Below are 14,117 nucleotides of genomic sequence, written 5' to 3' on the forward strand. Positions count from 1 at the left end.
TGACAGGGGGCGGTGCCCCAACTCCCCAATCAGCCCTGCTCTGAGCCCGACCAGGGGCTGCACCTAGGGATTGGGCCTGCCCTCTGCCACCCAGGAGCAGGCCTAAGCCAGCAGGTCGTTATCTCCTGAGGGGTCCCAGACTGCAAGAGGGCACAGGCCAGGCTGAGGGACCCCCCACCCCGAGTGCACAAATTTTTGTGCACCAGACCTCTAGTATATATATAAACAAGAGTTAAGTTCCTATAGCATCTCATCAACATTATGGCAAAACGATGCTGAATGAAACAATGTTATTGGAGGACCCGCTGTACATACTCCTAGAAGCAGAGCAGGCACAAAGTGATGGGACCTGCAAGTGAGTTTGGAACTGAGAAACAGAGGGAAGGGGAGGGAGGCAGTGAGGGGTGGGTCTGACTGCCTGGGGTCACACTCCTTTCTTTCTGGTATTGACTCTTAAGATGTTTAGCTTTGTGTTGTGAGGATGACATGTTTGGAGCTCCGTCTGCTCTGATCCCTTCTGGCACCCATCAGCTCTGAGAGAACAGCCTGCAGGACTGCAACAAGTCCAGGCTCCCCCACAGTGTCCCTGGTGACAGAGCCCACCTCTCCTGATCACTGTCAGAGCCCTTAACCCTCCCCTCTGTCTGTGGTCATACTCTGCACAATGCACCTCCACAGACATATCTTCTAAGTCCACTCCAGCACAGCCTTTCCCAGCTTCTGCCTTCCCTCCCGCCATCTGATAGGCCTGCAGGCCCTGCCTCTTCCACCTCTTCACTCTTTCCAATCCCTTTGTCAGCCAGACTGACATTGACCTAAATCAGACCCTCATTATCTCTTGCCAGCATCTTCCTACCCGCCTCCTCTCTCATAGCTTTGCTTCTAGCTTCCCTCAGCCCCCACATGGCTGTCCCTCTGCCTCTGGTGTGGCCCCTCTGAAACTCCAATAATCTCATGTTATCCACCTACATAAAACTCTCCAAGGGCACCTTGCTTCAGGCCTGAGGGTCATGCCCAAACTCCATGGCCAGGCGTTGAAAGTCCTTTCCCATCTGGCTCATTCTATTTCTCCAGGCTTGCCCGGTTCCACCTCCTCACATGTACCCTCCTTATCCAAGCCCTGGAAACTCCCCACATGTTCTGCCCCTACTCGCTCCTGCCTCTGTGACTTCTGGCTGTCTGCCTATTATGGTCTTCTCTGCCTTGTCTCCCCCCCCCTCACCCCCCACCAGAAAACTCCTGTTCATCCTTCAAAACATGGTTGTGTGCCCTGACTGGTTTGGCTCAGTGGATGGAGTGTTGGCCTGAGGACTGAAGGGTCCCGGGTTCGATTCCAGTCAAGGGCATGTACCTTGGTTGCAGGCACATCTCCAGTGGGGGGGGGGGGGGGGGTGCAGGAGGCAGCTGATCGATATTTCTCTCTCATTGATGTTTCTAACTCTCTATCCCTCTCTCTTCCTCTCTGTAAAAAATCAATAAAATATATTTTTTTAAAAAAACATGGTTGGGTGCATCCATTATACCTTGCCATGCTGCTATGTCCTCAGTCATCATGCTTTATTGCAAAGACTTATTTTGCATCCCTCCCCTAGACTGGGAACCCCTGGGAGGCAGGAATCTTTTCACAGTTCTTAGTGCATCATCAGGGCTGAAAGAGAGCAGTGAGAGGCACACTGAAGGTGCTAGGTGACTCTTCTATGGGAGAATGGATGAATGAACAAAATGTCTTTATGGATGTCTGTGTCTGAATTAGACCAATAACCCTTCCTGGTCTTCTGAAGTTTGTGTCCAACCTAGCCATTGATCCTGCCATTGGGAGCAACTCTGCGACCTTTGACAGCGGCCCACCTCACATCGTCTGAGGATGCTAGAATAATCTTGTTGCTTGGTATTTGGGACCAGCTTCCAAGGGCTCCTTTTCCCACAGAGATCCTGTCTCTACTGTTGACTGGCAGAACAGCATCCGAAGGGTGGGATAGGCCACACAGAGATTATCCATATGCTGGGCTGACAGCTGAACTCTGGAATCAAAGTCAAGGCCCTTGGGGAGAAAGTGGTGGTGGATAAAGATTCATTCTGAGGTTCTGGCAGCTGTTTCCTGAGGCTAACTTGCTGCATCTCCGTGCTGACATTCCTTTGGCACAGGCTGGGAAGTCCTCGCCATTCTCATCCCCAACACAGATGGTCCTGCCTTATTCTTTGGCCCAGGGGGAAGGGACCACACATCCAAGAGGCAGCTCAGTGGGAAGTTAGGGCAGGCTGCTGGGGCTGCCTTGCTCTACTATGAAGTGAACTTGACAATTTCCTTCACTTCATTGGGCCTCACTTTATAACCTCAGATTTAATGCAGGAGTGACATTAGCTCCTACCTCATGGGGCTGTTGGGAGGATTAGATGAGATAATATATCTCAAGCCCTTAAAATACTATCAGGCCCACAGGAAATGGTCAGTAAGAGTTAGCTTTTATCATTTACTGAGTCTTTATTAGAAGGGCAGCAAACTCAAGAACCTAAAGAGGCCAAGCATATTGTGGACTTTTAATCCAATCTGACAATTTTTGCCCGTTGAACAGGGTATTTCGACTTTTTACATTTTATGTAACAATTGATATGGTTGCATTTAACCCACCATCTTGATATTTGTTTTCTATTTGTCCTATTTATCTTTTGTTTCTTTTTTTCCATTTTTTTCTTTTGTACTGAATATTTCTGATGATTCCATTTTATCTCCTTTGTTGGGTTATTAGCTAAAACTTTTCTTTACATATTTAAAGTCTTTAATTTTTTACATCCATTTAAAATTCACAACAAAATTGAGAGGAAGGTACAGAGATTTCTCATATACCCCCTACTCTCACACATGTACGGCCTCTTCCATGATCAACATCTCCCACCAGAGTGGTACATTAGTTACAGTTGATGAACCTATATTGACACATCATTATCACCCAAAGTCCATAGTTTACATTAGGATACACTCTTGGTGTTATATGTTTGGACAAATATATAGTGACATTTATCCACCATTATAGTATCGTAAAGAGTAGTTTCACTGCTCTAATTTGTCCCACTACTGAGGCATAAACGTTGTCAGTACTCTATTTCCCTGTGAATTATGAGATTTTTCACCTAGGCTCCTGGGAACAGGAACTATTCCCAGCCCTGTGTGGGCTCCTGGGATTGTTTCCTTTCATCTTTGCTGGCCTCAGGTAATTTCCACACATAATGTTTTGATGGCTAATTTAATGTCAACTTAACTGGGCTAAGAAATGCCTAAATAGCTGGTAAACCATTACTTCTGCGTGTGTCTGTGAGGGTGTTCCTGGAAGAGGTTAGCATTCAGATCTGTAGACTGAGCAAAGATCACCCTCACCAATGTGGGTGGGCCTCATCCAATCCACTGAGGGCCTGAATAGAACAAAACTGTGGAGGAAGGGTGAATTTGCTCTTTGCTTGAGCTGGAACTTCCATCCATTTTGTCCTCAGATATTGGTGGTTTGTTTGTTTGTTTGTTTGTTTGTTTGTTTGTTTGTTTTAGAGAGAGCGGAACACATCTATTTGTTGTTCCATTTATTTATACATTCATCGGTCGATTCTTGTGTCTCCTTGACAGGACTGAACCTGCAACCTTGGGGTATAGGGACGATGCTCTAACCAACTGAGCTACTTGGCCAGTTGGTGCTCTTGGTTCTCACCTTCTGAACTTGGGTCAGGACTTATACCATCTGTCCCCCTCCCCAGTTCTTGGGCCTTGGCACTTGGACTGAATTACATCATCAGCTTTCCTCGTGGGACTTCTTGGTCTCCATAATCACATGAGCTAATTCCTATAATAAATCTCTCTCTCTCTCTCTCTCTCTCTCTCTCTCTCTCTCAGATTTTCTATATTGATTCTGTTTCTCTGGAGAACCCTGAGGAACAGAATTGTAAGAATCAATTTTCTGAATTGGTTCTGGCATTTTTGGAATAGGTTCTCTAATATGATTAGATTTATAGATGCAAATGACTCTATATTCAGTAGTAAAGAGAGCTGATATTCCATGGTGTGAACTATTTTTTAAAAAATATATTTTATTGATTTTTTACAGAGAGGAAGGGAGAGGGATAGAGAGCTAGATACATTGATGGGAGAGAAACATCGATCGGCTGCCTCCTGCACACCTTCTACTGGGGATGTGCCCGCAATCAAGGTACATGCCCTTGACCGGAATTGAACCTGAGACCCTTCAGTCCGCAGGCCGACGCTCTATCCACTGAGCCAAACTGGTTAGGGCTGAACTATTTTTTTAAAAATAATTTTTATTGTTGAAAGTATTACATATGTCCCCTTTTTCCCTCCATTGACCCCCTCCAGCCTGCCCCTGCCCCCTGCCCCAGGCCTTCACCACCCTATTGCCTGTGTCTATGGGTTATGCACATATGCATACAAGGTCTGTGGTTGATTACCTCTTACCCACCCTCCCTCCCTTGCCTTCCCTCCAAGATTCCCACTCTGTTCCATGCTTCCCATGGTGTGAACTATTTATAGTGATACACAAAATAGCTGCATTGGATATTCCTATTCAACCTAATCAATACAAAGCAAGGAGCTGGGTGACTGTATGATACTTGTAAACATTTTGGGGAAACTAAGGAATATAATGACATTGGTTGCTTGGCCTAGTGTCGCTGAACAAAGTGGGGAGGAAAAGGATGAGTTCAGGGATTCAAATTCCCAGCTCAAGCTCAGGATAAGTGACAGGAGAGCGGCTATGTGCGCCCTGAAGAAGAGCCTTATCTCCCGTAGTCGGCAAGGGTGAAACTGCTGAAATGCAAATACAGAACAACGCAAGTCGAACTCTCAGCCTCTCAGGGCGTCTGCTGTTACAGTGAAGGTGTTGATTGGGAAGGATGAGATCCTAAAGTTGGAATGTGGGTGTGTGGGGACACTGAACCTCTAAATTCTGATGAGCCTTCTTTGCCAGTGGAAGAGGTTTCCTGACCCCCAGGATAATAGCCCTTCTCCTTCCCCAGCAAAAGTGGCTTCCCCAACCCCCCGAGGTATTCACTTTCTACCTTCAGGTAAGGGGATTAACCCTGTATCACGCGAGGAAACTGTAATGACCTCCCTGAGACAGTTGTAATGCCACACAATGCTGATTCTCCTCAGGATCAACCACCATCACCCTTTTGTTGCTTCCAGAGCTATAGCTAGACTTAAATCCCAGCAGGTCCGTAAACTTGAGTTACAAGGCGAGCTACACTCCAAAAGAACGACTTGAGTTTTCTAATGAATCCCAGGAACATGTGCAGGAACAACACTAAGGGTTTTGGGATAATGGTGGGAGGAACATATAGTTGGGGCGTGCCAAATTTATTGACATGGGCTCACTAAGCAGAGAGTCTGCATTCACTGTTGTCGCTCAGGAAGTCAGGAAGGGCATTAATAGTAATTGTCTGATTGGCTGAAACATGGACCAAAAGATGGCTCATGGTAAATGAATTGAAAATGCTCAACCTCCTATGGTTTAATGCAAAGGAAGGGATTCAGAGGTTTGGGGAGATTCGAATGTTAGAGTGGAATTGTCGTTTAAGATCTACTACCTCACATTGGGAGGGTCCAGAAGACACACGCTTTACCAATACTGTGAGAAATAGATTTGTGGGAGGAGTGCCAGCATTGAGGAGCTCCATAACCACTCTTCTCTGTAGGCCAGACCTCATGGTGGGAACCGCAAAAACCTAAATGCCATGGAAGTTATTGGGTGCCGGGGTGGTAGGAGGCACATGGCTACACGGACCCACCAAAGGCAAGGTGGGCTTAGTTACCACAGTAGACAGAGAACCAAAGCAGCAATCAGAATAGTGCAACCCTCGTAGACCTATGGCGTTGGCCAGTTAATAATGGTGTTTGAAGATGTGAAATAGATAGGAAGCCTACTAAATTCTTACTTGACCTATGTAAGCAGAAAAGTGCTAGGTCAGGTGAACAAAAGTCAAATCTGAGTCATAATAACAGAGTTATGGTCCCTCAAGTAATTCCCAGACCTGAGCTGGTTTATAGACCCAGAACCCCTTGAATGAAGGGAGACCAGGTCCCCTTGAGGAAGGATCCCATACACTTCTGAAAATGTGTACTGTGAATCCCAGGCTTCTCCCAAAAGGCTCATGGTCCCTTACATTAGGGAACAGGAAATAATCAGAGCGTTTGGGGATCACTGTGCTCCTGGTGAGACAATGAGACCTCGGTTCTGGTCTTCTTGAAGAAAAGATTTCAGTCAAGAGACACAGTGCAGCAAAGGAAGCAGGAAGTATTGGCCACAGCAAAAGCACATGCAGATGCAGATGGGACATTTATTAAAGCTGGGGGCAGTGGACCAAGGACGGGCTTAGCAGAGAAGAAGCAGCAGGAGATCCGAGGTTGGGCGGCTTTCGCTCACTGTGAAGTCAGAGAAAAGGAGACCTTGGAGACAGGTTGGGGGGTTAGCCTGGGACAAATTGCAGCTGCCCCTTGTTCCCCTGGTTGCAAGTCTCCTGGGGCCCCTTCATACCTATGGGGGAAGGAGAGGGGGGAGGGAATGGCACAGTCATGCTCCCTGGAGGGAGAGCACGCCCTGGGTCCCTTTATCCTGAGGGTATTTCTCTCTCTCTCTCTCTCTCTCTCTCTCTCTCTCTCTCATATAGGCGAAGTCTCAGGGGAGGGTCTCAGTAGAATATTCATCTACTTACCATGTGTGCTTTTTTAGGGTCATGGCCTCCACTCATTGGTCAGCCCAGGACAGGGCGGTCAGTAGTCAATGCAGCTGGTGCTGAGGCATCACTTGTCTGGTTTTGCTGCTTTTCTGGGCCTGGAGCTGAAATACAACTGAGGCCTAGATGTTATCTTTAGGGAGGAAAAGTCAGGGGGTCCAAACCACATGACCAGTGATATGAAAGGCCAGGGGGTCCAAACCACAAGACCAGTGATATGCTGGTGATAACTGGAACAGTGAGATGAGAGTTTTATTCCCCAGGGTCACGTCTGGGGATGCTGAAGAATGAGCTCCGCGGACCGGAAGATTTAAGCAAAAGTGTGAAAAATTATTACAAACCGATTCAGACTCCCCTCACGGGGAGGGGGGCAATAATGGGCTGCCCTTTAAAGCCTTGTAGCCCAGGGGTATATATTTGCTACAAGCCTGCTCTATATCTCTCCGTGTCGTCACCTGATTGATTCCCTCATTGTTCTTGCCCAGCAACGGACCTGAACTTTCCCTGTTTCTGTGTGTTCTTTCTCTGTCCCTATGCTAAACTTTCTCTGTTTCTATGCATTCGTACACCTTATTGTTGCAAGCCCTCCCTCGGTTTCCCTGGCCTCCCGCTTTGAGTCCAGAAACATTTTGTTATGCTGCTTGGTTGGTTTCTGTGATTAGGCTGCTCAAACGGCCGTGTCTGCCCGGCCTATGTCCCACCTGCCTTTGTTTTCCACTGGACCCCTGCCCTGCCTGCCTGCGTTTCAAGTTAACCCTCTCACTGGGGATGAAAAGTTACCTACCCTGGGGGTGAGGTCCTTGCTTTCCCAGTTTTGCCCCTTGCTCGGTCACCAGCCCTGGTGACCTTCCTTCTACTAGTATATCTGGCCCATCATCCTTGCTCTGCTCATGTCTGTCTAACTGCCTATTACAACTGGACACTGGCTCTGAACTGACATTGATTCCAGGAGACACAGATGTCATTGTGGCCCACCATTCGGAGTAGGGCTTACGGAGGTCAGGTGATCAATGAGGCTGTAGATAAGATCCATCTCACCGTGGGTCCCTACACTCACCCTGTGCTTATTTCCCCAGGTCAAGAATGTGTCATTGGAATCAACTACATAGCAGCTTGCAGAATCCCCACATGGCTTCCCTGACCTCTGCAGTGAGGGGTATTATGGTGGGAAAGGCCAAGCAGAAGCCATTAGAACTGCCCCTACTTAGGAAAACAGTAAATCAAAAGCAATACCACATCCCTGGAGGGACTGCAGAGATTAGTGCCACCACCAAGGACTTGAAAATGCAGGAGCAGTGATTCCAGTGTATCCCCATTCAACTCTCCTATTTGACTGGTGCAAAAGACAGATGAATCTCGAATGACAGTGGACTGTCTTAGGCTCAACCAAGGGGGTGACTCTAATGGCAGCTTCTGTGCCAGATGTGGTTTCATTCCTTGAGCATATTGACACGCACACCCCCCACCCCCCACCCCTTGTACCTGGTTTGTAGCTATTGACCTGGCAAATGCCTTTTTGTTCATACATGCCTATATGGCCCACCAGAAGCAGTTTGCTTTGAGCTGGAAAGGCCAGCAATACCCGTTCACTGTCCTCCCTCTGAGGTATACCAGCTCTCCAGCCCTATGTCAGAGTGTAGTTTGCAGGGATCTTGATCTCCTTTCCTTTCCACAAGCCATCACACGATCCACTACGCTGATGGCATGATGCTGTCTGGACTTAGTGAGCAGGAAGTAGCAACTGCTCTAGACTTATTGGTATAACCCGTGTGTGTGTCAGAGCGCGGGACATAAATACGACAAAACTTTAGTAGCCTTCTTCCTCAGTGAAATTTCTAGCATGTTGAGATATGCTTCTTAAGGTGCAGGGTAAGTTGCTGTGTAGAGAGCGCCTGGGAAGGCACATGGGCATTTCTTTCTTTATTGTCAGCTGAATCCAGGGGCGTTTGGCAAAGCCACGTCCTGGAAAGAAGCTTTGCCAAAAGGCAGGAGTGTTGTCAGCTTGACCTTCAGCCCAGGTGCCAGAGGGTGGGTTTTGTTATTTAAATCCAGCCAAGCACCAGGAATGAATAGGACTCGGGCCCACCCAAGAATGCACATAATCTCCTTTGTCTTGACTTTTAGTAAAACTTCCTGTTTTTTGCTGTATAAAATAAACATGCAGTATTGGCTCTGGGTCCCTGTCCCTGTCTCTCCATCAGAGGACAGTGGTCCCACCCGGCCCCAGCTTTTTCCTTCCATCTCTGTGTCTGTCTCTTTCTTTCATTTTCTCAATCCCCAGCCGCCCCTACTCAGGAACCGGACTGCTCTCTAGCTGCGCTGGATGCGGAGAAGAGAGAAATATTCACATTGCTGCATCTGCCCTTTCCACAACCAGGAAAGAGGCTCAAGGCCTAGTGCACCTCTGGATTTTGGAGGCAACATATTCTTCATTTGGGTGTGTTACTCCAGCCCATTTTCTGAGTGATCTGAAAGCTGCTAGTGTTGAGTGGGGTTCAGAAGAGAAGGTGTGCGGCAGGTCCAGGCTGCTCGGCCACTTGGCCACCTGATCCAGCAGATCCAGTTACAGAAACGAGGACTGTCATTGTCATGAGTATCCTCCGTATTTTACGGTGGATATCTTTGTGTGTACATGTACAGGTATTAAGTAAATATCTTTGTTTTCTTTCTTCTCTTATTACCTTTATCATGTAACAGAAGATGTGTTGACTTGATGTCAGTGTTTAAGTGTTAATTTTGCATCATAATGTTTAAGCTGTGGGACATCAAGAGAAGAGTAAACATCACTTACGGACTTTATCTCCTCTTCTGGGGAAGGGATTAGTGTATTTTGGTTGTACACAGGATAATTCTATCGTGTTAGATGGTATTATGGCCTTTTATTGTCTTTATTTGGAAGTTCAATGCGGTTTAAGGGCAATATAGATGTGTAGCAAATTGGCAAGGGGTAGACTGATGATGGTTACGGACCACAGATAGTTTTCACACATATTGTGACGGTTCATTTATGTCTCTACTTTACTGGGCTAAGGGATGCCCAGAGACCTGGCAAAACATTTCTTTTTATTTTTTCACATTTTCTATTTTTTATTTTTTAATGTATATTTTTAGTTGATATACAGTGTCTCCTGTTTACTCTCCCTTATCCCCCTCCTCCCAGACCCTCCTTCCCACCCTCACCACCCGTCTTCACGCCCTATTGCCCTTATCCGTGGGCTATGCATAGAAGTATGCAAGTTCTTTGGCTTATTTCTGAGCGTGTCTGTGAGTGGTTTTGGAAGAGATTAGCATTTGACCGAGTGAATCGGATCACCCTCACAATGTGGGTGGGTCTCATCCAGCCCCCTGAGGGCCTGACTAGAATGGAAAGGTGGAGGAAGGAAGGGTGAATTTGCTCTTTGCTTGAGCTCAGACATCCATCTTCTCCTGACCTCAGACATCAGACATCACCGCTCCTGATGCTCAGGCTTTTGGACTTGAACTTGGACTTACATTGCCAGTTCCCCTGGTTCTCGAGCCTTTAGAATCACATGGAATCACCACATAGCTTTCCTGGTTGTCCAGCTTGCAGATAGCAGATCTTAGGACTTCTTAGCCTCCATACCTGCATGAGTTGCCCCCCCCGCCCCCCATTTGTGGGGGATACATTCCAAGACCCACCCAGGGGATGCCTCAAACCACAGATAGTGCTAAGCCCCAGGTATACTATGTGTTTTTTTTCTATACATACATACAATTTACAGCTTGTCTTTGGCATATCCGCATTGCCAGCATCAAGACCCGCCCAGGGGATGCCTCAAACCACAGATAGTGCTGAGCCCCAGGTATACTATGTGTTGTTGTTTTTTTTCTATACATACATATACTTTACAGCTTGTCTTTGGCATATCCGCATTGCCAGCATCACTACTCTTGCATTTCAGGGCCATTGTTGAGTAAAATAAGGGTTACTTGAACACAAGCACTGCGAAAACCACGACAGTCCATCTGATAACCGAGACAGCTTCTAAGTGACTAACGGCGGATAGTGTATACAGCTGGACAAAGGGATGATTTATGTCTCTGGCAGGAAGGCATGGTATAGTGTGAGATTTCATCACGCTGCTCAGAACAGCACGCAATTTAAAACTCACGAATGGAGTATGTTTAAAATTTCCATTTAATATTGTCAGACCATGGTTGACCGTTGGCAACTGAAACCACGGAAAGAGAAACCGCAGATAAGGGGGGGTCATTATAGAAGCCTCTTCTCCCCTTGGCTCTGCTTCCCTGGAGAATCGGGGCTGACAGAAGCGTGCTCACAGCACTCAGAAGAAGGTGTTCTGCAGGGCTCCTGAGCTTGCTCATGCTCTCTCTCTTTCAATCCCTCTCCCTCCCTCCCCCCACCACTCTCATCTGTGCAGCTTGCTCCTCAGTGACACTCTGCCTTGTGAAGTCCAGCCACCTTGACCTCCCAGCTGCATCTTGGAGCTGCAGCTCAGGGAGACAGACCACTGGGCTCCGCCTCGCTCCCCTCCTGCCCCGCGGCCTGTGGCCATCACGGGGCTCCCTCTTTGGTTTTCTGTCTCTCAGGGATTGATGCCGTTGCTGTCTGACGTCCAAGCCTTGAAAACTGTTGTTTCACATATTTTCCCCAGGTTTTTGTTTTAGGTGAGAGGATAAACTCATTCACTGTTACTCCCTCTTGGCCAGAAGGAAAGTCAATGAACGAGCTTAGATCTCTTCTCGAGGAACCAATCTATCTCCAGGTGTTTCTATTGAGCAATTAGGGAGAACCATCGATCGAAGCCATCCCAATTCCTCTTTTAAATTGTTTTTCAAAAACACTGGATGGACTAAATAAGACCTTCTTAGAGTCTATTTTTTGGTGCTTTGAGACTTATACCCTACCTGTTTCCAGATATTTTTTTTTACTTGTTGTTTTAACTTGTGTAAGCCTCAAAATAGATATTCCTTACATTGTACAAAGGCAGAAGTTAAGACTCGAAAAGGTTAGCAACCTGCCCAAAGCCACAAGCTGGGAGAGACAGGATTTGAATGCAGGGCCTCTCTGACTTCCAAGCCGGTGCCATTTTCTACACGCATCCCTACCCCTTGGTCCTCTTCCGCACCGTTGCAGTTCACTTTGCCTCCTGTGTATTGGCTGTGTGCCTCTTCCCCTCCCTGGCCGTTGAGACTTCCTCACCTTTATTCCCGCCCCTCCATCTTCAGCAGAGGGCCTGACCCGTGGGAGATGATGGAGGAATTTCTGTTGAACAAATGACTTCTCTCCATCTGTTTGCCCTTAATGTTTCATGCCTGCTCTAGTCCACACCTGCCTATTAAGTGGGAGGTCTGTTACCAGCAGCACAGGTGGGATTTAAATCCGGCAGCTGTTACCTGTGAGCTGACGCCTCTGCGCCCACAGGGGTGAGGCGTGCGGCGTGATGCCAAGTTACAGTCGGTTCATTAGAGGGGAAAAGGGCTGGTTGCTTTCATATAAACACAGGCTTAGAGGGATTAAAACACATTATTTTTTAATCCTAAGATATTGGAGGGGGTGATCTTCAACTTCAGTAGTCATCGAGAAAATTCCAATGCACAAACAAAATATTAGCATGGTTTCCAAGACAACAACACAGGTATCGATGAAGACCGAAGAAACGGATGCTCTCGTGCGCTGCTGATGGCATTACGAATCGGTATAATTTTTCTGAAAGGCCGTTTAATAAAGCTTATCAAGACCCTTAGGTATGTTCATATCGTTGGACTCCGCAATTTCACATCTAGAACATTCTATCCTAAGGAGATCGTCGGACAGGCACACCGTGATTTATCCATGAGAACACTCATTGCAGCAGTGTCTATTGGGGGGGGGCAACCCCTGGCACGCGTGCCAAACATGGCACGCCAGTAACTTTTGCTGGCACGAGAAACCCTCTCTTATAATCTTCCATTTACGATTGTGAGTCTTTGTTCTCAGTGATGAATTTTGTTAAGTCTCGTAATAGGAGTAGCCTGGCGGATGAAAGTAGTAGCTCGTGCATATCTCTGAAGGTCATGAAATATAAACCTGATGTAAAAATCTCTGTCATCAGTGATGCAGCAGCAAAAGGCCCACTGATAATACCAAACAGAGTCATAACGTGTTCTGTCGGACTATCAGTGTACATGTATACATTAAAAAATAAATGTATTTTTCATCATCATATACTGTGTTTTTGTACCTCAAATGAATTTTATTATTTCTTCAAGGTTCTTTACATACATACACCTTAAGAGATATCAAGTAGGCATAACATGTTCTCAAAAAATTAGGGTTGGCACGCAGAAGAATTTTGAGTCAGAGATTTTGCTGGTTTTGGCACGCACTCACAAAAAGGTTGCCCACCCCTGGTCTATACTACAGCGGAGCCTTGACTTATGAGTTTAATTCGTTCCGAGACCGAGCTCGTTAAGGAGCTCGTTAACTCAAATTACCCTATCAACTCAATGCAAAAAATCGGCCAAGAGACAGCTCGTATCTCAAAAAACTCGTTAGTCGGGACACTCGTAAGTCAAGGCCCCACTGTATATCCATTGACACTGAAGGGCCCGATGAGTGCATCAATTTGAAAGACAACCCTGCAACCTTTACAAACAAATATGCAGAATAATGACTGGGGAAACGTTTGTAAACAATTGTTTAAGAAAACTCGATTATAAAATGATACGCATTTAATCAGAATCAATACTTCCTATGTGCTTTACTTATTTCAGGAACTCGTTCAGCCCCTACAGTGATCTTCTGAGGCAGACGCAGTCCTTGTTGGAGCTGGAGCTCAGAGAGACTGCCTGGCAGGTGGTCGGGTCAGGATTCCAACCTCTGATGCTAAATCCCAGAGTCCAGGACCTTACCAGCCACACCATCACTTCCCACAATGCAGTGCCTGGACCAGCAGCTCCACGTAAATGGTAATTTCCAGGCCGGCTCCAGGCCCTCAGGTCAGACCTGCAGGCAGGTGGCAGGTGGTCAGGTCAGGATTCCAACCTCTGACACTAAATCCCAGAGTCCAGGACCTTACCAGCCACACCAGCACTTCCCACAATGCGGTTGGACCAGCAGCTCCACGTAAATTGGTAATTCCCAGGCCGGCTCCAGGCCCTCAGGTCAGGGGGGGGGGGGGGGGGGCAGCCAGGTGTGTCTGAGCGAGCCTTTCAGGTGGATGCTCACTGGATGTGTGAAACCACTGCTCCACACTATTCCACTTTTTCTTGAAGTTTTGTTTAGAAAATGTACGTGAATGTAGAAAAGGTCTCCGTTGAATTAGTCACTAAAATATTAACAGTGTCATCTCTGGATGGTAGCATTCTGGGTGATTTCCGTTTTCTTCTTTGTGAGCTTTTTTTGGTCATTTCCAAAAGTTTCA

The sequence above is a fragment of the Myotis brandtii genome, unplaced genomic scaffold, assembly GCF_000412655.1.
Source record: "Myotis brandtii unplaced genomic scaffold, ASM41265v1 scaffold45, whole genome shotgun sequence".
NCBI classification, from domain to species: domain Eukaryota; kingdom Metazoa; phylum Chordata; class Mammalia; order Chiroptera; family Vespertilionidae; genus Myotis; species Myotis brandtii.